We start from the raw sequence: 22500 nt of genomic DNA, 5'->3' as shown, positions 1-22500 counted from the left end.
GCTAGACGGAAGAGGCTTCAGGGCCACCTCGGAATGGTCCAAGCATCGGACGCGCTTGGGGCGACTGCCAGTGCCAACCCCTTATCCCGCGATGCGTCCGATACACAGATGGTTCCAAGGCGGCCGAGGAGCCTCACCGCATAGCAATCGGGGGTGCGAGGCGAGGGATGGGGCGGGAAGGCCCCAACGGCTAGACGGAAGAGGCTTCAGGGCCGCCTAGGAATGGTCCAAGCATCGGACACGCTTGGGGCGACTACCAGTGACAGCCCCCTATCCCGCGATGCGTCCGATACGAAGATGGTTCCAAGGCGGCCGAGGAGCCTCACCGCATAGCAATCGGGGTGCGAGGTGGGGGATGCGGCGAGATGGCCCCAACGGCTAGACGGAAGAGGCCACAGGGCCGCGTCGGAATAGTCCAAGCATCGGACGCGCTTGGGGCGACTACCAGTGACAACCCCTTATCCCGCGATGCGTCCGATACGAAGATAGTTCCAAGGCGGCCGAGGAGCCTCACCGCATAGCAATCGGGGTGCGAGGTGGGGGATGCGGCGAGATGGCCCCAACGGCTAGACGGAAGAGGCTGCAGGGCCGCCTCGGAATAGTCCAAGCATCGGACGCGCTTGGGGCCACTACCAGTGACAACCCCTTATCCCGCGATGCGTCCGATACGAAGATAGTTCCAAGGCGGCCGAAGAGCCTCACCGCATAGCAATCGGGGTGCGAGGTGGGGGATGCGGCGAGATGGCCCCAACGGCTAGACGGAAGAGGCCACAGGGCCGCCTCGGAATAGTCCAAGCATCGGACGCGCTTGGGGCGACTACCAGTGACAACCCCTTATCCCGCGATGCGTCCGATACGAAGATAGTTCCCAGGCGGCCGAGGAGCCTCACCGCATAGCAATCGGGGTGCGAGGCGAGGGATGCGGCGAGATGGCCCCAAAGGCTAGACGGAAGAGGCTGCAGGGCTGCCTCGGAATAGTCCAAGCATCGGACGCGCTTGGGGCGACTACCACTGCCAACCCCTTATCCCGCGATGCGTCCGATACACAGATAGTTCCGAGGCGGCCGAGGAGGTGGGGGATGCAGCGAGATGGCCCCAACGGCTAGACGGAAGAGGCTGCAGGGCCGCCTCGGAATAGTCCAAGCATCGGACGCGCTTGGGGCGACTACCAGTGACAACCCCTTATCCCGCGATGCGTCCGATACACAGATAGTTCCGAGGCGGCCAAGGAGCCTCACCGCATAGCAATCGTGGTGCGAGGTGGGGGATGCGGCGAGATGGCCCCAACGGCTAGACGGAAGAGGCTGCAGGGCCGCCTCGGAATGGTCCAAGCATCGGATGCGCTTGGGGCGACTACCACTGCCAACCCCTTATCCCGCGATGCGTCCGATACACAGATAGTTCCAAGGCGGCCGAGGAGCCTCACAGCATAGCAATCAGGGTGCGAGGCGAGGGATGCGGCGAGAAAGCCCCAACGGCTAGAGGGAAGAGGCTTCAGGTCCGCCTCGGAATGGTCCAAGCATCGGACGCGCTTGGGGCGACTACCAGTGACAACCCCTTATCCCGCGACGCGTCCGATACACAGATAGTTCCAAGGCGGCCGAGGAGCCTCACCGCATAGCAATCGGGGTGCGAGGCGAGGGATGCGGCGAGAAGGACCCAACGGCTACACGGAAGAGGCTTCGGGGCCGCCTCGGAATGGTCCAAGCATCGGACGCGCTTGGGGCGACTACCAGTGACAACCCCTTATCCCGCGACGCGTCCGATACACAGATAGTTCCAAGGCGGCCGAGGAGCCTCACCGCATAGCAATCGGGGTGCGAGGCGAGGGATGCGGCGAGAAGGACCCAACGGCTAGACGGAAGAGGCTTCGGGGCCGCCTCGGAATGGTCCAAGCATCGGACGCGCTTGGGGCGACTACCAGTGACAACCCCTTATCCCGCGACGCGTCCGATACACAGATAGTTCCAAGGCGGCCGAGGAGCCTCACCGCATAGCAATCGGGGTGCGAGGCGAGGGATGCGGCGAGAAGGACCCAACGGCTAGACGGAAGAGGCTTCGGGTCCGCCTCGGAATGGTCCAAGCATCGGACGCGCTTGGGGCGACTACCAGTGACAACCCCTTATCCCGCGACGCGTCCGATACACAGATAGTTCCAAGGCGGCCGAGGAGCCTCACCGCATAGCAATCGGGGTGCGAGGCGAGGGATGCGGCGAGAAGGACCCAACGGCTAGACGGAAGAGGCTTCGGGTCCGCCTCGGAATGGTCCAAGCATCGGACGCGCTTGGGGCGACTACCAGTGACAACCCCTTATCCCGCGACGCGTCCGATACACAGATAGTTCCAAGGCGGCCGAGGAGCCTCACCGCATAGCAATCGGGGTGCGAGGCGAGGGATGCGGCGAGAAGGACCCAACGGCTAGACGGAAGAGGCTTCGGGTCCGCCTCGGAATGGTCCAAGCATCGGACGCGCTTGGGGCGACTACCAGTGACAACCCCTTATCCCGCGACGCGTCCGATACACAGATAGTTCCGAGGCGGCCGAGGAGCCTCACCGCATAGCAATCGGGGTGCGAGGCGAAGGATGCGGCGAGAAGGACCCAACGGCTAGACGGAAGAGGCTTCGGGTCCGCCTCGGAATGGTCCAAGCATCGGACGCGCTTGGGGCGACTACCAGTGACAACCCCTTATCCCGCGACGCGTCCGATACACAGATAGTTCCAAGGCGGCCGAGGAGCCTCACCGCATAGCAATCGGGGTGCGAGGCGAGGGATGCGGCGAGAAGGACCCAACGGCTAGACGGAAGAGGCTTCAGGGCCGCCTCGGAATGGTCCAAGCATCGAACGCGCTTGGGGCGACTACCAGTGACAACCCCTTATCCCGCGACGCGTCCGATACACAGATAGTTCCGAGGCGGCCGAGGAGCCTCACCGCATAGCAATCGGGGTGCGAGGCGAGGGATGCGGCGAGAAGGACCCAACGGCTAGACGGAAGAGGCTTCAGGGCCGCCTCGGAATGGTCCAAGCATCGGACGCGCTTGGGGCGACTACCAGTGACAACCCCTTATCCCGCGACGCGTCCGATACACAGATAGTTCCGAGGCGGCCGAGGAGCCTCACCGCATAGCAATCGGGGTGCGAGGCGAGGGATGCGGCGAGAAGGACCCAACGGCTAGACGGAAGAGGCTTCAGGGCCGCCTCGGAATGGTCCAAGCATCGGACGCGCTTGGGGCGACTACCAATGACAACCCCTTATCCCGCGACGCGTCCGATACACAGATAGTTCCGAGGCGGCCGAGGAGCCTCACCGCATAGCAATCGGGGTGCGAGGCGAGGGATGCGGCGAGAAGGACCCAACGGCTAGACGGAAGAGGCTTCAGGGCCGCCTCGGAATGGTCCAAGCATCGGACGCGCTTGGGGCGACTACCAGTGACAACCCCTTATCCCGCGACGCGTCCGATACACAGATAGTTCCGAGGCGGCCGAGGAGCCTCACCGCATAGCAATCGGGGTGCGAGGCGAGGGATGCGGCGAGAAGGACCCAACGGCTAGACGGAAGAGGCTTCAGGGCCGCCTCGGAATGGTCCAAGCATCGGACGCGCTTGGGGCGACTACCGTTGCCAACCCCTTATCCCGCGATGCGTCTGATACACAGATAGTTCCGAGGCGGCCGAGGAGCCTCACCGCATAGCAATCGGGTTGCGAGGCAGATTATTGGGAAGGGAACCCCCTGGGATGCGGCTCAAGCAGTGCCCAAAGGGACTGGAATGCGGAATCACATCGAGAGACCCAAATGCTATACGAGGGCTCAAATCGAATTATCGATTTGGCCACGACATGGACGCATCGGAACGACTACCTTTGCCGAACCACTCGCAATTGCATCCATACCGAAACCAATAGACATTTCCGTTAGAGCCCTCGCATAGCATTCGGGAATCTCGCATGCCCCTCTAAATCGACCAATGCTGGCGCTCAATGAAAATCCGAGCGCTACCACCGTTCGAGCGCCAGCATTGGTCGAGTTAGAGGGGCACGGGGGAGAATGCTCCAGTCAACACCTCCCCTATATAAGTTATTTGTCCGATTCTCGCACAACCGTAGTCTGCCTCGTCGAATCAAACAACGGTCCCAGATTCCGACTTCCGTTCCGTAGAGACCCAAAAGCTAGATGGAGGCTCGCAAGAAAGAGAGTCGGCGCATAGCAATCGGGTTTCTCGAACGTTTAGGGACCGAGCTCACTTGCGGATAGGGCAAAATCCGCCAAGCAACCCAAAAGCTAGACGGGGGCTCGAATCGAATCGCCTAGGCGGCCACAACAACGACGTGTTGGATCGACTACCAGTGCCAAACCATTCAGCAAGACTAGTCTGTGTCGAGGCCGGATAGAGATTCTCAGAGAGCGCCCGCATAGCATTTAGGAGACCTGCCGCGTCCCTCACACTCGACAAATGGTGGTGCACGTTTATAAATCCGAGCGATCCCAACCCTTTCAAGCACCAACATCGGTCGAGATAGAGGGGCACGGAGGGGGCTGCGTGAGACAACACAGTCCCCTATATAAGTTATTTGTCCGATTCTCACACATCCGAAGAATGGTCATCAAATCGGACAACAGCCCAAACTTCCGACTTCCGTCCCAGAAAGCCCAAGAGCTATCTAAAACGTTCATGGCCGGAACTCGATCGCGGCTATACCAGTCCGCCAAGCAACCCAAAAGCTAGACTGGAGCTCTAGTCGAATCACCTCTGTGGCCATTGCAAGGACGTGTTGGAGCGACTACCATTGCCGAACCATTCCGCAGGTCGAGTCCATACCAAGGCCGCATAGAGATTCACGATGAGCTCCTGCATAGCAATCAGGAGACTTGCCGTGTCCATCACAATCGATAAATCCTGGTGCAAGATTTTTGCATCCGAGCGCTCCAACCAGTCGAGCACCAGCATCAATCGACATAAACGGGCACGGGGGGAGGATGCTCGAGAACACTACCTCCCCTATATAAGTTATTTGTCCGATTCTCAAGCAGCCGAAGTCTGGTCATCGAATCGGGTCAAAGACCACAACTTCCGACTTTACCCACAATGCAAGTCATCGAATCGAACATCGGCCCCCGAGTCGGACTCCATGCGTATGTCAGGTCATCGGACCCAAATTCCGCCTTCCTGCGCATGGCGGGCCATCAATATCAACTCGGTCATCGGACCCAAACTCCGCCTTTTTGCGTATGGCACGCCTTCAAATCGGTCATCGGACCCAAATTCCGCCTTCCTGTGCATGGCGGGCCATCAACATCAACTCGGTCATCGGACCCAAATTCCGCCTTTCTGCGCATGGCACGCCATCAACTCGGTCATCGGACCCAAATTCCGCCTTCCTGCGCATGGCAGGTCATCGGACACAAATTCAGACCTCGCCAATATGCCTACGTATCGAATCGGTCATCGGACCCAACTTCCGACTTCATCCATACTGTAGGGTCTTTGAGGTTGGCGCGGTGCGCTCAACCCAGGGAGTCGACCCATCGAAGCATACACCTCCCCTATATAAGCTATTTGTCCGATTCCCACACCTGTGTAGTTTGCACCTCTGACCAGGACATCGACCCCAACTTCCGAACTCGACTGCAACGACGGCACCAGCGCCTTGGTGCGCACCTTGCGACGCACAGTCCCAACATTCGCCTTCCTGCACATGGCAGGTCATCGGACCCAAATTCCGACCTCGCGAGTATGCCTACATATCGAATCGGTCATCGGACCCAACTTCCGACTTCATCCATACCGTAGGGTCTTTGAGGTTGGCGCGGTGCGCTCAACCCGGGGAGTCGACCCAACGAAGCATACACCTCCCCTATATAAGCTATTTGTCCGATTCCCACACCTGTGTAGTTTGCACCTCCGATCAAGACATCGACCCCAACTTCCGAACTCGCCTCCAACGACCGAACCAGCGCCTTGGTGCGCACCTTGCAACGCACAGTGCCAACATTCGCCTTCCTGCACGTGGCAGGTCATCGGACCCAAATTCCGACCTCGCGAGTATGCCTACATATCGAATCGGTCATCGGACCCAACTTCCGACTTCATCCATACCGTAGGGTCTTTGAGGTTGGCGCGGTGCGCTCAACCCGGGGAGTCGACCCAACGAAGCATACACCTCCCCTATATAAGCTATTTGTCCGATTCCCACACCTGTGTAGCTTGCACCTCCGATCAGGACATCGACCCCAACTTCCGAACTCGACTAAAAAGACCGCACCAGCGCCTTGGTGTGCACCTTGCAACGCACAGTGTCAACATTCGCCTTCCTGCACATGGCAGGTCATCGGACCCAAATTCCGACCTCATGAGCATACCTACTAATCGAATCGGTCATCGGACCCAACTTCCGACTTCATCCATACCGTAGGGTCTTTGAGGTTGGCGCGGTGCGCTCAACCTGGGGAGTCGACCCATCGAAGCATACACCTCCCCTATATAAGCTATTTGTCCGATTCCGACACCTGTGTAGTTTGCACCTCCGCTCAGGACATCGACCCCAACTTCCGAACTCGCCTGCAACGACCGAACCAGCGCCTTGGTGCGCACCAAAAGTGCGCACTTTTGGAGGGCACTTTTCTGCGCTCCAAAGGTGCGCACTTTTGGAGGGCACTTTTTGGAGGGCACTTTTCTGCGCTCCAAAGGTGCGCACTTTTGGAGGGCACTTTTTGGAGGGCACTTTTCTGCGCTCCAAAGGTGCGCACTTTTGGAGGGCACTTTTTGGAGGGCACTTTTCTGCGCTCCAAAGGTGCGCACTTTTGGAGGGCACTTTTTGGAGGGCACTTTTCTGCGCTCCAAAGGTGCGCACTTTTGGAGGGCACTTTTTGGAGGGCACTTTTCTGCGCTCCAAAGGTGCGCACTTTTGGAGGGCACTTTTTGGAGGGCACTTTTCTGCGCTCCAAAGGTGCGCACTTTTGGAGGGCACTTTTTGGAGGGCACTTTTCTGCGCTCCAAAGGTGCGCACTTTTGGAGGGCACTTTTTGGAGGGCACTTTTCTGCGCTCCAAAGGTGCGCACTTTTGGAGGGCACTTTTTGGAGGGCACTTTTCTGCGCTCCAAAGGTGCGCACTTTTGGAGGGCACTTTTTGGAGGGCACTTTTCTGCGCTCCAAAGGTGCGCACTTTTGGAGGGCACTTTTGTGCACTCCAAAGGTGCGCACTTTTGGAGGGCACTTTTCCTGTGCTCCAAAGGTGCACACCTAGGTGAGCACCTTCGACCACACCTTGTAGCACACCAAACTCTGACTTTCGACTTCATCCGCAATGCAGGGTCTTTGAGGTTGGCGCAATGCGCACAACCAGGGGAGTCGACCCATCAAACCCAACACCTCCCCTATATAAGCTATTTGTCTGATTCTCATACATGCGTAGCCTGCAGGAGCAATTAGGACATCGACCCCAACTTTCGGCTTCTAAACGAAAACAAGGTCTTTGAGGTTGGTGTAATGCGAACAACTAGGGGAGTCAACCCATCAAACCCAACACCTCCCCTATATAAGCTATTTGTCTGATTCTCATACATGTGTAGTCTACAGGAGCAATTAGGACATCGACCCCAACTTTTGACTTCTTAACGAAAACAAGGTCTTTGAGGTTGACGTAATGCGCACAACCAGGGGAGTCGACCCATCAAACCCAACACCTCCCCTATATAAGCTATTTGTCCGATTCTCATACATGTGTAGCCTGCAGGAGCCATTAGGACATTGACCCCAACTTTTGACTTCTTAACGAAAACAAGGTCTTTGAGGTTGGCGTAATGCGCACAACCAAGGGAGTTGACCCATCAAACCCAACACCTCCCCTATATAAGCTATTTGTCTGATTCTCATACATGTGTAGCCTGCAACAACGATTAGGACATCCACCCCAACTTCTGAATTCGTCTGCGTTGACCGCACCAAAGGTGCACGCCTTGGTGCTCACCAAAATCCGACTTCCGACTTCTTCTGCTATGCGGGGTCTTTGAGGTTGGCGCAGTGCGCACAACCAGGGGAGTCAACCCACCGAATGCAACACCTCCCCTATATAAGCTATTTGTCTGATTCTCATACATGCGTAGACTGCAGCAATGATTAGGACATCCACCCCAACTTTTGACTTCTTAAACAAGACAGGGTCTTTGAAGTTGGTGCAGTGCACACAACCAGGGGAGTCGACCCATCAAACGCAACACCTCCCCTATATAAAGCTATTTGTCCGATTCTCATACGTGTAGTCTGCAGCAGCGATTAGGACATCGACCCCAACTTCCGAATTCGTTTGCATTGACCGCACCAAAGGTGCACGCCTTGGTGTGCACCCTGGAGTGCACTTTGGTGCTCACCTCGGTGCACACTTTGGTGTGCACCTCGGTGTGCACCAAAGGTGCGCACCTTGGAGCGCACCAAAGGTGTACACTTTGGAGCGCACCACATAGGGTCTTTGAGAGGTTGGCGCAGTGCGCACACCAAGGTGGGTGTTGAGGTGCGTGCCGAGGTGGGTGGGTGCTAGGGTGCGCTCCATGGTGGGTGCCAGGGTGGGTGCGTGCTAGGGTGGATTCCAAAGAGGGTCATAGGGTGGGTGCCAAGGTGGGTTGGTGATATAGTGGGTTCAAAGGTGGGTACTAGGGTGGGTTCCAAGGTGGGTCACAAGTTGGGTGCCAGGATGCGTGGGTGTTAGGTTGGGTGCCAAGGTGGGCTCCTGCGTGGGTGGGTGCTAGGGTGGGTTTCAAGGTGGACGCGAGGGCGGGTGCCAAGGTGGGTAACAAGTTGGGTGTTAGGATGGGTGAGTGCTAGAGTGGGTGCCAAGGTGGGTGGGTGCCAAGGTGGGTGGGTGCTAAGGTGGATGCCAAGGTGGTTCACAGGGTGGGTGGGTTCTAGGGTGAGTTCCAAGGTGGGTCACAGGTTCAGTGCTAGGGTGGGTGTCAAGGCGGGTGTCGAGGTGCCTGGGTGCTAGGGTGTGGATGCCAATGTGGGTCATAGGGTGGGTACTAGGGTGGGCTGCAATGTGGGTGCCAAGGTGGGTAACATGCTCGGTGGGTTCTAAATTGGGTGCCAGGGTGGGTGTGCACCCACCTTGCCCGAGGTGGGTGCCAAGGTGCCAGTGTGGGTGGGTGCTAAGGTGGATGCCAAGGTGGGTGAGAAGGTGGGTGATAGGTTGAGTGGTAGGATGGGTGGGTGCCAAGATGGGTCACAGGGTGGGTGCAAGGGTGGGTAGGTGCTAGGGTTGGTGTCAGGGTGGGTGGGTGCTAGGTTGGGTTCCAAGGTGGGTGCGAGGGTGAGTGTCAAGGTGGGTCACAGGTTAGGTGCTAGGATGGGTGAGTGCTAGGGTGCAAAGGTGCCAGGGTGGGTGCTAGGATGGGTCGATGCTAGGGTGAGTGGCAAGGTGGGTCCACAAGTGTCAAGGTGGGTGCCGAGGTGGGTGCCAAGTCGGCGACTGCTATGGTGGATGCCAAGGTGGGTCACGGGGTGGGTGCCAAGTTGCTAGGTTGGGTTCCAAGGTGGGTGCCAACGTGGGTGCTAGGGTGCGTGGGTTAAAGGGTGTGTCACAACGTGGGTGCCAGGATGGGTGCGCACCCACACTGGCCAAGACGGGTGCGGGTGCAAGGTTGGGTTCCAAGCCCGGTCACAGGCTGGGTGCTAGGATGGGTGGGTGCCAAGGTGGGCACCAGGGTGGGTGCACCCACCCTGGCCAAGGTGGGTCACGGGGTGGGTCCTAGGGTGGGTAACGGGGTGGGTACTAAGGTGCGTGCCAAGGTGGGTCATAGGGTGGGTGCCAAGGTGGGCACCAGGGTGGGTGTGCACCAACCCTAGCCAGGGTAGGTCACGGGGTGGTTGTCGGGGTGGGCGTCAAGGAGCCAAGGTGGGTGGCAAGTAGCCAAGTTGCGTGCCAAGGTGGGTGTCGGGGTGGGTGCCAAGGATCCAAGGTGGGTGCCAAGGAACCAAGGTGGGTGTCTGGGTGGGTGCCGAGGTGGGAGCCAGGGTGGGTCCCAAGGTGAGTGCAAAGGTGGGTGCCAGGGTCAAGGTGAGTGCCAATGTGGGTTCCAAGGTGCCAGGGTCAGGGTGAGTGCCAATGTGGGTTCAAAGGTGCTAAGTTGGGTGCGAGGTTGGGTGCGAGGGTGGGTGGGTGCCAAGGTGTGCTAGGTGGAAGCCCGGGTGGGTCGGCATCCCATGGGTGTCGAGTTGGGTGCCTGATGGGTGCTTCTTGTCAAGTTTTAGTCGTCGGGACTCATTTCGAGCCTTAGAGGTCGTTTCTTGTCCGGTTGCCCTGTCTTCGACCTGGGAACCCAATTTTGGTCCTCGGGTCCCATTTTTTTTTGTCTCGCATCCCACTTTTGGCCTGTGGCCTTTTCGGGGTCGATTCTCGTTTTGGGCATCAGAGCATGTTTCTTCTCCTAAAACCCAATATTTGTTTATTAAGTCTCGGAACACATTTTTGTTCTCGTGGACCCATCATGGGTCTTGGAACGCATTTGTGGTCCTTGGGTCCCATTTTGCATCCCGAAACTTGTGTTTTGGTGCTTGATCCCTATTTTGGGTGCCCACCTTGCACCAAGTGCGCACCCGGGGCAAACCGAGCGCCTTGGTGCACCGGGGCAAGATCGAGCGTGCACCCGAGGCGCCCCGAACATGCACCAAGGTGCACTCGGCCCACATGTGAGCGCAGGTCGTTGCGCCCGAGGTGGTGTGTGGGCACCGCGTTGCAGACGGGACACTGCACGCACACGACGCCCCCTCCAGGTGCACGCACGTAGGCCGGGCCGGGTGCACACCCGACGCCCTAGCAAGGTGCGCGCACCCGGGCAGGGCTCACACTTGGCGAACGGGGCGCACTTCGCGAGGGAGGGTGTGCACCTCGACGGGGGTGGGTGGCCGGGGTGGATTCGCACGTGGGTCGCGGTTTGCTAAGTACACACTGCGACAAGCTCATAACGGGTGCGATCATACCAGCATTAGTGCACCGGATCCCATCAGAACTCCGCAGTTAAGCGCGCTTGGGCCGGAGTAGTACTGGGATGGGTGACCTCCCGGGAAGTCCCGGTGTTGCACCCTTTTTTAGTTTTTCGCCGGGCGTCGCAATGCTATTTGAATAAACCTTTTGCCCGTTTGCGTTCTCGTCGGGGCCGGGCCGGGCCGGGGTGCGCTGCCCGCACTACCGCGCGCGCGGGGGCGACACCGAGCGCGCACCCGAGGCGCCCCGAGCACACAGGCCACGGTGCAACCCGGGCGTTGTGCGCGCACCCCGGTGCGCCCGAGGTGCTGCGCGCGCACCCAGGTGAAATCGGTGTGCACCTCGGCCAGTGCGCGCTCGGTCGAGTCGCGCACGTTGGCCAAGGTGCACGGTGATGTTTCTTACTCTAAGGTTCCGCACCAGACGCCCGGGACAGGTGAGCGAAGCTGGGCGGGGCCGGGTGCGCGGCCGGGGCAGGTGCACGCAGCTGGAGAGAGCTTTGGAGCACACTTCGGAGCGCACCAATGATGCGCTCCATTCAAAAGTTTCCTGAAAAGGCAAAAAAAGTTGAGATTATAGAATTTCCCACTTGAGAGATTGTAAAAAAAAAAAATTTAAAATGAAGGAAACGCGGGTGCCAAGGTGTGCGCAGCCCAGCCAAGGTGTGCGCACCAAGGCGCCCACCCTGGCGAAGGTGCACGCAAGGTGCGCACCCGAGGCAAACCGGACAATTAACCCAACTTTCGACTTCGCGCGCACCTTGGAGCGCACTTCGGAGCGCTCCTTGGTGCGCACCAATCTTGGGCACCTCGGAGTGCACCATGGCGCCCACCAAGGTGCGCACCCGGGGCAAACCGAGCTCCGACTTCGTGCGCACCTTGGAGCGCACGAAAGGTGCGCACCATGGCGCCCACCAAGGTGCGCAGCCCAGCCAAGGCGTGCGCATCAAGGTGCGCACCCTGGCGAAGGTGCGCACCCGGGGCAAACCGAGCTCCGACTTCGTGCGCACCTTGGAGCGCACAAAAGGTGCGCAACCCAGCCAAGGTGTGCGCACCCCGGTCAAACCGAGCTCCGAATCGTGCGCACCAGAGGTGCACGCCATCGTGCGCACCTTGGAGCACACTTCGGAGCCCTCCTTGGTGCGCGCCGATGTTGCGCACCTCGGAGCGCACCCGGGGAAAACAATGCAATTAACCCGACTTTCGACTTCGTGGGCACCTCGGAGCGCTCTCGGGTTCGCACCTCGGAGCACACCGAGGTGCGCACCTTTGATGCGCTGCCTTCACCAATTTCCAGAAAAGGCAAGAAAACATTGAGAAGGTGTGCGCACCGAGGTGCCCACCCTGGCGAAGGTGCACGCGAGGTGCGCACCCGGGGCAAACCGGGCTCCGACTTCGTGCACGCCGCACCTTGGAGCACACTTCGGAGCGCTCCTTGGTGCGCACCAGGGCGCGCAACCCAGCCGAGGTGCCCACCCCGGCGAAGGTGCACGCGAGGTGCGCACCCGGGGCAAACCGGGCTCCGACTTCGTGCACGCCATGGTGCCCACCGCGGCGAAGGTGCACGCGAGGTGCGCACCCGGGGCAAACCGGGCTCCGACTTCGTGCACGCCGCACCTTGGAGCACACTTCGGAGCGCTCCTTGGTGCGCACCATGGTGCCCACCAGGGCGCGCAACCCCGCCGAAGGTGCACGCGAGGTGCGCACCCGGGGCAAACCGGGCTCCGACTTCGTGCACGCCGCACCTTGGAGCACACTTCGGAGCGCTCCTTGGTGCGCACCATGGTGCCCACCAGGGCGCGCAACCCCGCCGAAGGTGCACGCGAGGTGCGCACCCGGGGCAAACCGGGCTCCGACTTCGTGCACGCCATGGTGCGCACCGCGGCGAAGGTGCGCACCCGGGGCAAACCGGGCTCCGACTTCGTGCACGCCGCACCTTGGAGCACACTTCGGAGCGCTCCTTGGTGCGCACCAGGGCGCGCAACCCAGCCGAGGTGCCCACCCCGGCGAAGGTGCACGCGAGGTGCGTACCCGGGGCAAACCGGGCTCCGACTTCGTGCACGCCGCACCTTGGAGCACACTTCGGAGCGCTCCTTGGTGCGCACCATGGTGCCCACCAGGCCGCGCAACCCAGCCAAGGTGTGCGCACCAAGGTGCACGCGAGGTGCGCACCCGGGGCAAACCGGGGTCCGACTTCGTGCACGCCGCACCTTGGAGCACACATCGGGGCGCTCCCGGGTTCGCACCGGCGTTGCGCACCGTGGTGGGCACCTCGGAGCACACCAAGGTGGGCAGCGAGGTGCGCACCTTTGATGCGATGCCTTCACTAATTTCCATAAAAGGCAAAAAAAAAACGAGATTTTAAAATTTCCGTTTTGAAAGATAGTGAGAAAAAGGGAATGCTGGTGCCATCTTGAGCCCGCCCTGGTGCGCAGCCCAGCCAAGGTGTGCGCACCAAGGTGCCCACCCTGGCGAAGGTGCGCGCCCGGGCAATTAATCCAACTTCCAACTTCGCGCGCGCCAGGGTGGGAGCGCACCCAACAACCGGGCCTGGGAAGAGCCAATGCGAGAAACCCCACCAAACGCTCTGACAAAAAAAGAGGGGGCGCTCCAGTAACCCCGCTTCGGAGCGCACCCTGGGCAAACCCAGCCAAGGTGCCCACCCCGGCCAAGGTGCAGGCGAGGTGCGCACCCGGGGCAAACCGGGCTCCGACAACGTGCACGCCGCACCTTGGAGCACACTTCGTAGCGCTCCCGGGTGCGCACCTCAGAGCACACCAAGGTGGGCAGCGAGGTGCGCACCTTTGATGCGCTGCCTTCACTAATTTCCAGAAAAGGCAAAAAAAAAAGGAGATTTTAAAATTTTCGTTTTGAAAGATAGTGAAAAAAACGGAACGCGCGTGCCATCTTGAGCCCGCCCTGGTGCGCAGCCCAGGTAAGGTGCCCACCCTGGCAAAGGTGCGCACCCGGGCAATTAACCCTACTTCCGACTTCGTGCGCGCCAGGGTGGCAACCGGGCCTCGGAAGAGCCAATGCGAGAAACCCCACCAAACGCTCCGACAAAAAAAGAGGCGGCGCTCCAATAACCCCGCTTCGGAGCGCAGCCGGGGCAAACCCAGCCAAGGTGCCCACCCCGACGAAGGTGCACGCGAGGTGCGCACCCGGGGCAAACCGGGCTCCGACAACGTGCACGCAGCACCTTGGAGCACACTTCGAAGCACTCCCGGGTGCCCACCGGCGTTGCGCACCGTGGTGGGCAGCGAGGTGCGCACCTTTGATGCGCTGCCTTCACTAATTTCCAGAAAAAGGCAAAAAAAAATGAGATTTTAAAATTTCCGTTTTGAAAGATAGTGAAAAAAAAGGAACGCGGGTGCCATCTTGAGCCCGCCCTGGTGCGCAGCCCAGGCAAGGCATGCGCACCAAGGTGCCCACCCGAGGTGCACACCCGGGGCAAACCGGGCTCCGACTTCGTGCAGGCCGCACCTTGGAGCACACTTCGGAGCGCTCCTTGGTGCGCACCATGGTGCCCACCAGGGCGCGCAACCCAGCCAAGGTCTGCACACCAAGGTGCCCACCCCGGCGAAGGTGCACGCGAGGTGCGCACCCGGGGCAAACCGGGCTCCGACTTCGTGCACGCCATGGTGCCCACCGCGGCGAAGGTGCACGCGAGGTGCGCACCCGGGGCAAACCGGGCTCCGACTTCGTGCACGCCGCACCTTGGAGCACACTTCGGAGCGCTCCTTGGTGCGCACCATGGTGCCCACCAGGGCGCGCAACCCAGCCAAGGTGTGCGCACCAAGGTGCACGCGAGGTGCGCACCCGGGGCAAACCGGGGTCCGACTTCGTGCACGCCGCACCTTGGAGCACACATCGGAGCGCTCCCAGGTTCGCACCAGCGTTGCGCACCTTTGATGCGCTGCCTTCACTAATTTCAAGAAAAGGCAAAAAAAAACGAGATTTTAAAATTTCCGTTCTGAAAGATAGTGAAAAAAACGGAACGCGGGTGCCATCTTGAGCCCTTCCTGGTGCGCAGCCCAGGCAAGTTGTGCGCACCAAGGTGCCCACCCTGGCGGAGGTGCGCGCCCGGGGCAATCCGGGCTCCGACTTCGTGCACTGCATGGTGCCCACCAAGGCGCGCAACCCAGCCAAGGTGCCCACCGCAGCGAAGGTGCACGCGAGGTGCGCACCCGAGGTGCACACCCGGGGCAAACCGGGCTCCGACTTCGTGCACGCCGCACCTTGGAGCACACTTCAGAGCGCTCCTTGGTGCGCACCAGGGCGCGCAACCCAGCCGAGGTGCCCACCCCGGCGAAGGTGCACGCGAGGTGCGCACCCGGGGCAAACCGGGCTCCGACTTCGTGCACGCCATGGTGCCCACCGCGGCGAAGGTGCGCACCCGGGGCAAACCGGGCTCCGACTTCGTGCACGCCGCACCTTGGAGCACACTTCGGAGCGCTCCTTGGTGCGCACCATGGTGCCCACCAGGCCGCGCAACCCAGCCAAGGTGTGCGCACCAAGGTGCACGCGAGGTGCGCACCCGGGGCAAACCGGGGTCCGACTTCGTGCACGCCGCACCTTGGAGCACACATCGGGGCGCTCCCGGGTTCGCACCGGCGTTGCGCACCGTGGTGGGCACCTCGGAGCACACCAAGGTGGGCAGCGAGGTGCGCACCTTTGATGCGATGCCTTCACTAATTTCCATAAAAGGCAAAAAAAAACGAGATTTTAAAATTTCCGTTTTGAAAGATAGTGAGAAAAAGGGAATGCTGGTGCCATCTTGAGCCCGCCCTGGTGCGCAGCCCAGCCAAGGTTTGCGCACCAAGGTGCCCACCCTGGCGAAGGTGCGCGCCCGGGCAATTAACCCAACTTCCAACTTCGCGCGCGCCAGGGTGGGAGCGCACCCAACAACCGGGCCTGGGAAGAGCCAATGCGAGAAACCCCACCAAACTCTCTGACAAAAAAAGAGGGGGCGCTCCAGTAACCCCGCTTCGGAGCGCACCCTGGGCAAACCCAGCCAAGGTGCCCACCCCGGCCAAGGTGCAGGCGAGGTGCGCACCCGGGGCAAACCGGGCTCCGACAACGTGCACGCCGCACCTTGGAGCACACTTCGTAGCGCTCCCGGGTGCGCACCTCAGAGCACACCAAGGTGGGCAGCGAGGTGCGCACCTTTGATGCGCTGCCTTCACTAATTTCCAGAAAAGGCAAAAAAAAAAGGAGATTTTAAAATTTCCGTTTTGAAAGATAGTGAAAAAAACGGAACGCGCGTGCCATCTTGAGCCCGCCCTGGTGCGCAGCCCAGGTAAGGTGCCACCCTGGCAAAGGTGCGCACCCGGGCAATTAACCCTACTTCCGACTTCGTGCGCGCCAGGGTGGCAACCGGGCCTCGGAAGAGCCAATGCGAGAAACCCCACCAAACGCTCCGACAAAAAAAGAGGCGGCGCTCCAATAACCCCGCTTCGGAGCGCAGCCGGGGCAAACCAAGCCAAGGTGCCCACCCCGACGAAGGTGCACGCGAGGTGCGCACCCGGGGCAAACCGGGCTCCGACAACGTGCACGCAGCACCTTGGAGCACACTTCGAAGCACTCCCGGGTGCCCACCGGCGTTGCGCACCGTGGTGGGCAGCGAGGTGCGCACCTTTGATGCGCTGCCTTCACTAATTTCCAGAAAAAGGCAAAAAAAAATGAGATTTTAAAATTTCCGTTTTGAAAGATAGTGAAAAAAAAGGAACGCGGGTGCCATCTTGAGCCCGCCCTGGTGCGCAGCCCAGGCAAGGCATGCGCACCAAGGTGCCCACCCGAGGTGCACACCCGGGGCAAACCGGGCTCCGACTTCGTGCAGGCCGCACCTTGGAGCACACTTCGGAGCGCTCCTTGGTGCGCACCATGGTGCCCACCAGGGCGCACCCGAGGCAAACCGGGCTCCGACTTCGTGCACGCCGCACCTTGGAGCACACATCGGAGCGCTCCCAGGTTCGCACCAGCGTTGCGCACCTTTGATGCGCTGCCTTCACTAATTTCCAGAAAAGGCAAAAAAAAACGATATTTTAAAATTTCCGTTCTGAAAGATAGTGAAAAAAACGGAACGCGGGTGCCATCTTGAGCCCTTCCTGATGCGCAGCCCAGGCAAGTTGTGCGCACCAAGGTGCCCACCCTGGCGGAGGTGCGCGCCCGGGGCAAACCGGGCTCCGACTTCGTGCACTGCATGGTGCCCACCAAGGCGCGCAACCCAGCCAAGGTGCCCACCGCAGCGAAGGTGCACGCGAGGTGCGCACCCGAGGTGCACACCCGGGGCAAACCGGGCTCCGACTTCGTGCACGCCGCACCTTGGAGCACACTTCAGAGCGCTCCTTGGTACGCACCAGGGCGCGCAACCCAGCCAAGGTGCTCACCCCGGCGAAGGTGCACGCGAGGTGCGCACCCGGGGCAAACCGGGCTCGGACTTCGTGCACGCCGCACCTTGGAGCACACATCGGAGCGCTCCCGGGTTCGCACCAGCATTGCGCACCTTTGATGCGCTGCCTTCACTAATTTCCAGAAAAGGCAAAAAAAAGAAAAAAATGAGATTTTAAAATTTCCGTTTTGAAAGATAGTGAAAAAAACGGAACGCGGGTGCCATCTTGAGCCCGCCCTGGTGTGCAGCCCAGGCAAGTTGTGCGCACCAAGGCACCCACCCTGGCCAAGGTGGGTCACGGGGTGGGTCCTAGGGTGGGTAACGGGGTGGGTACTAAGGTGCGTGCCAAGGTGGGTCATAGGGTGGGTGCCAAGGTGGGCACCAGGGTGGGTGTGCACCAACCCTAGCCAGGGTAGGTCACGGGGTGGTTGTCGGGGTGGGCGTCAAGGAGCCAAGGTGGGTGGCAAGTAGCCAAGTTGCGTGCCAAGGTGGGTGTCGGGGTGGGTGCCAAGGATCCAAGGTGGGTGCCAAGGAACCAAGGTGGGTGTCTGGGTGGGTGCCGAGGTGGGAGCCAGGGTGGGTCCCAAGGTGAGTGCAAAGGTGGGTGCCAGGGTCAAGGTGAGTGCCAATGTGGGTTCCAAGGTGCCAGGGTCAGGGTGAGTGCCAATGTGGGTTCAAAGGTGCTAAGTTGGGTGCGAGGTTGGGTGCGAGGGTGGGTGGGTGCCAAGGTGTGCTAGGTGGAAGCCCGGGTGGGTCGGCATCCCATGGGTGTCGAGTTGGGTGCCTGATGGGTGCTTCTTGTCAAGTTTTAGTCGTCGGGACTCATTTCGAGCCTTAGAGGTCGTTTCTTGTCCGGTTGCCCTGTCTTCGACCTGGGAACCCAATTTTGGTCCTCGGGTCCCATTTTTTTTTGTCTCGCATCCCACTTTTGGCCTGTGGCCTTTTCGGGGTCGATTCTCGTTTTGGGCATCAGAGCATGTTTCTTCTCCTAAAACCCAATATTTGTTTATTAAGTCTCGGAACACATTTTTGTTCTCGTGGACCCATCATGGGTCTTGGAACGCATTTGTGGTCCTTGGGTCCCATTTTGCATCCCGAAACTTGTGTTTTGGTGCTTGATCCCTATTTTGGGTGCCCACCTTGCACCAAGTGCGCACCCGGGGCAAACCGAGCGCCTTGGTGCACCGGGGCAAGATCGAGCGTGCACCCGAGGCGCCCCGAACATGCACCAAGGTGCACTCGGCCCACATGTGAGCGCAGGTCGTTGCGCCCGAGGTGGTGTGTGGGCACCGCGTTGCAGACGGGACACTGCACGCACACGACGCCCCCTCCAGGTGCACGCACGTAGGCCGGGCCGGGTGCACACCCGACGCCCTAGCAAGGTGCGCGCACCCGGGCAGGGCTCACACTTGGCGAACGGGGCGCACTTCGCGAGGGAGGGTGTGCACCTCGACGGGGGTGGGTGGCCGGGGTGGATTCGCACGTGGGTCGCGGTTTGCTAAGTACACACTGCGACAAGCTCATAACGGGTGCGATCATACCAGCATTAGTGCACCGGATCCCATCAGAACTCCGCAGTTAAGCGCGCTTGGGCCGGAGTAGTACTGGGATGGGTGACCTCCCGGGAAGTCCCGGTGTTGCACCCTTTTTTAGTTTTTCGCCGGGCGTCGCAATGCTATTTGAATAAACCTTTTGCCCGTTTGCGTTCTCGTCGGGGCCGGGCCGGGCCGGGGTGCGCTGCCCGCACTACCGCGCGCGCGGGGGCGACACCGAGCGCGCACCCGAGGCACCCCGAGCACACAGGCCACGGTGCAACCCGGGCGTTGTGCGCGCACCCCGGTGCGCCCGAGGTGCTGCGCGCGCACCCAGGTGAAATCGGTGTGCACCTCGGCCAGTGCGCGCTCGGTCGAGTCGCGCACGTTGGCCAAGGTGCACGGTGATGTTTCTTACTCTAAGGTTCCGCACCAGACGCCCGGGACAGGTGAGCGAAGCTGGGCGGGGCCGGGTGCGCGGCCGGGGCAGGTGCACGCAGCTGGAGAGAGCTTTGGAGCACACTTCGGAGCGCACCAATGATGCGCTCCATTCAAAAGTTTCCTGAAAAGGCAAAAAAAGTTGAGATTATAGAATTTCCCACTTGAGAGATTGTAAAAAAAAAAAATTTAAAATGAAGGAAACGCGGGTGCCAAGGTGTGCGCAGCCCAGCCAAGGTGTGCGCACCAAGGCGCCCACCCTGGCGAAGGTGCACGCAAGGTGCGCACCCGAGGCAAACCGGACAATTAACCCAACTTTCGACTTCGCGCGCACCTTGGAGCGCACTTCGGAGCGCTCCTTGGTGCGCACCAATCTTGGGCACCTCGGAGTGCACCATGGCGCCCACCAAGGTGCGCACCCGGGGCAAACCGAGCTCCGACTTCGTGCGCACCTTGGAGCGCACGAAAGGTGCGCACCATGGCGCCCACCAAGGTGCGCAGCCCAGCCAAGGCGTGCGCATCAAGGTGCGCACCCTGGCGAAGGTGCGCACCCGGGGCAAACCGAGCTCCGACTTCGTGCGCACCTTGGAGCGCACAAAAGGTGCGCAACCCAGCCAAGGTGTGCGCACCCCGGTCAAACCGAGCTCCGAATCGTGCGCACCAGAGGTGCACGCCATCGTGCGCACCTTGGAGCACACTTCGGAGCCCTCCTTGGTGCGCGCCGATGTTGCGCACCTCGGAGCGCACCCGGGGAAAACAATGCAATTAACCCGACTTTCGACTTCGTGGGCACCTCGGAGCGCTCTCGGGTTCGCACCTCGGAGCACACCGAGGTGCGCACCTTTGATGCGCTGCCTTCACCAATTTCCAGAAAAGGCAAGAAAACATTGAGAAGGTGTGCGCACCGAGGTGCCCACCCTGGCGAAGGTGCACGCGAGGTGCGCACCCGGGGCAAACCGGGCTCCGACTTCGTGCACGCCGCACCTTGGAGCACACTTCGGAGCGCTCCTTGGTGCGCACCAGGGCGCGCAACCCAGCCGAGGTGCCCACCCCGGCGAAGGTGCACGCGAGGTGCGCACCCGGGGCAAACCGGGCTCCGACTTCGTGCACGCCATGGTGCCCACCGCGGCGAAGGTGCACGCGAGGTGCGCACCCGGGGCAAACCGGGCTCCGACTTCGTGCACGCCGCACCTTGGAGCACACTTCGGAGCGCTCCTTGGTGCGCACCATGGTGCCCACCAGGGCGCGCAACCCCGCCGAAGGTGCACGCGAGGTGCGCACCCGGGGCAAACCGGGCTCCGACTTCGTGCACGCCGCACCTTGGAGCACACTTCGGAGCGCTCCTTGGTGCGCACCATGGTGCCCACCAGGGCGCGCAACCCCGCCGAAGGTGCACGCGAGGTGCGCACCCGGGGCAAACCGGGCTCCGACTTCGTGCACGCCATGGTGCGCACCGCGGCGAAGGTGCGCACCCGGGGCAAACCGGGCTCCGACTTCGTGCACGCCGCACCTTGGAGCACACTTCGGAGCGCTCCTTGGTGCGCACCAGGGCGCGCAACCCAGCCGAGGTGCCCACCCCGGCGAAGGTGCACGCGAGGTGCGTACCCGGGGCAAACCGGGCTCCGACTTCGTGCACGCCGCACCTTGGAGCACACTTCGGAGCGCTCCTTGGTGCGCACCATGGTGCCCACCAGGCCGCGCAACCCAGCCAAGGTGTGCGCACCAAGGTGCACGCGAGGTGCGCACCCGGGGCAAACCGGGGTCCGACTTCGTGCACGCCGCACCTTGGAGCACACATCGGGGCGCTCCCGGGTTCGCACCGGCGTTGCGCACCGTGGTGGGCACCTCGGAGCACACCAAGGTGGGCAGCGAGGTGCGCACCTTTGATGCGATGCCTTCACTAATTTCCATAAAAGGCAAAAAAAAAACGAGATTTTAAAATTTCCGTTTTGAAAGATAGTGAGAAAAAGGGAATGCTGGTGCCATCTTGAGCCCGCCCTGGTGCGCAGCCCAGCCAAGGTGTGCGCACCAAGGTGCCCACCCTGGCGAAGGTGCGCGCCCGGGCAATTAACCCAACTTCCAACTTCGCGCGCGCCAGGGTGGGAGCGCACCCAACAACCGGGCCTGGGAAGAGCCAATGCGAGAAACCCCACCAAACGCTCTGACAAAAAAAGAGGGGGCGCTCCAGTAACCCCGCTTCGGAGCGCACCCTGGGCAAACCCAGCCAAGGTGCCCACCCCGGCCAAGGTGCAGGCGAGGTGCGCACCCGGGGCAAACCGGGCTCCGACAACGTGCACGCCGCACCTTGGAGCACACTTCGTAGCGCTCCCGGGTGCGCACCTCAGAGCACACCAAGGTGGGCAGCGAGGTGCGCACCTTTGATGCGCTGCCTTCACTAATTTCCAGAAAAGGCAAAAAAAAAAGGAGATTTTAAAATTTCCGTTTTGAAAGATAGTGAAAAAAACGGAACGCGCGTGCCATCTTGAGCCCGCCCTGGTGCGCAGCCCAGGTAAGGTGCCCACCCTGGCAAAGGTGCGCACCCGGGCAATTAACCCTACTTCCGACTTCGTGCGCGCCAGGGTGGCAACCGGGCCTCGGAAGAGCCAATGCGAGAAACCCCACCAAACGCTCCGACAAAAAAAGAGGCGGCGCTCCAATAACCCCGCTTCGGAGCGCAGCCGGGGCAAACCCAGCCAAGGTGCCCACCCCGACGAAGGTGCACGCGAGGTGCGCACCCGGGGCAAACCGGGCTCCGACAACGTGCACGCAGCACCTTGGAGCACACTTCGAAGCACTCCCGGGTGCCCACCGGCGTTGCGCACCGTGGTGGGCAGCGAGGTGCGCACCTTTGATGCGCTGCCTTCACTAATTTCCAGAAAAAGGCAAAAAAAAATGAGATTTTAAAATTTCCGTTTTGAAAGATAGTGAAAAAAAAGGAACGCGGGTGCCATCTTGAGCCCGCCCTGGTGCGCAGCCCAGGCAAGGCATGCGCACCAAGGTGCCCACCCGAGGTGCACACCCGGGGCAAACCGGGCTCCGACTTCGTGCAGGCCGCACCTTGGAGCACACTTCGGAGCGCTCCTTGGTGCGCACCATGGTGCCCACCAGGGCGCGCAACCCAGCCAAGGTCTGCACACCAAGGTGCCCACCCCGGCGAAGGTGCACGCGAGG

At 60.9% G+C, this 22500-nt stretch overlaps 2 non-coding genes across 2 annotated transcripts; both read left to right on the top strand.

Moving 5' to 3' along the window:
* Window positions 1-10951: 10951 nt before the first annotated feature.
* On the top strand, window positions 10952-11070 carry LOC131872480 (5S ribosomal RNA). Its single transcript, XR_009370629.1, has one exon. It is a non-coding gene; the product is annotated as a 5S ribosomal RNA (ribosomal RNA).
* A 7816-nt stretch (window positions 11071-18886) lies between these two features.
* Window positions 18887-19005, top strand: LOC131872479 (5S ribosomal RNA). Its single transcript, XR_009370628.1, has one exon. It is a non-coding gene; the product is annotated as a 5S ribosomal RNA (ribosomal RNA).
* Window positions 19006-22500: the final 3495 nt, after the last annotated feature.

The sequence above is a fragment of the Cryptomeria japonica genome, unplaced genomic scaffold (assembly GCF_030272615.1).
Source record: "Cryptomeria japonica unplaced genomic scaffold, Sugi_1.0 HiC_scaffold_620, whole genome shotgun sequence".
Lineage (NCBI taxonomy): Eukaryota > Viridiplantae > Streptophyta > Pinopsida > Cupressales > Cupressaceae > Cryptomeria > Cryptomeria japonica.
This window is presented reverse-complemented; position numbering and strand designations above follow the sequence as displayed.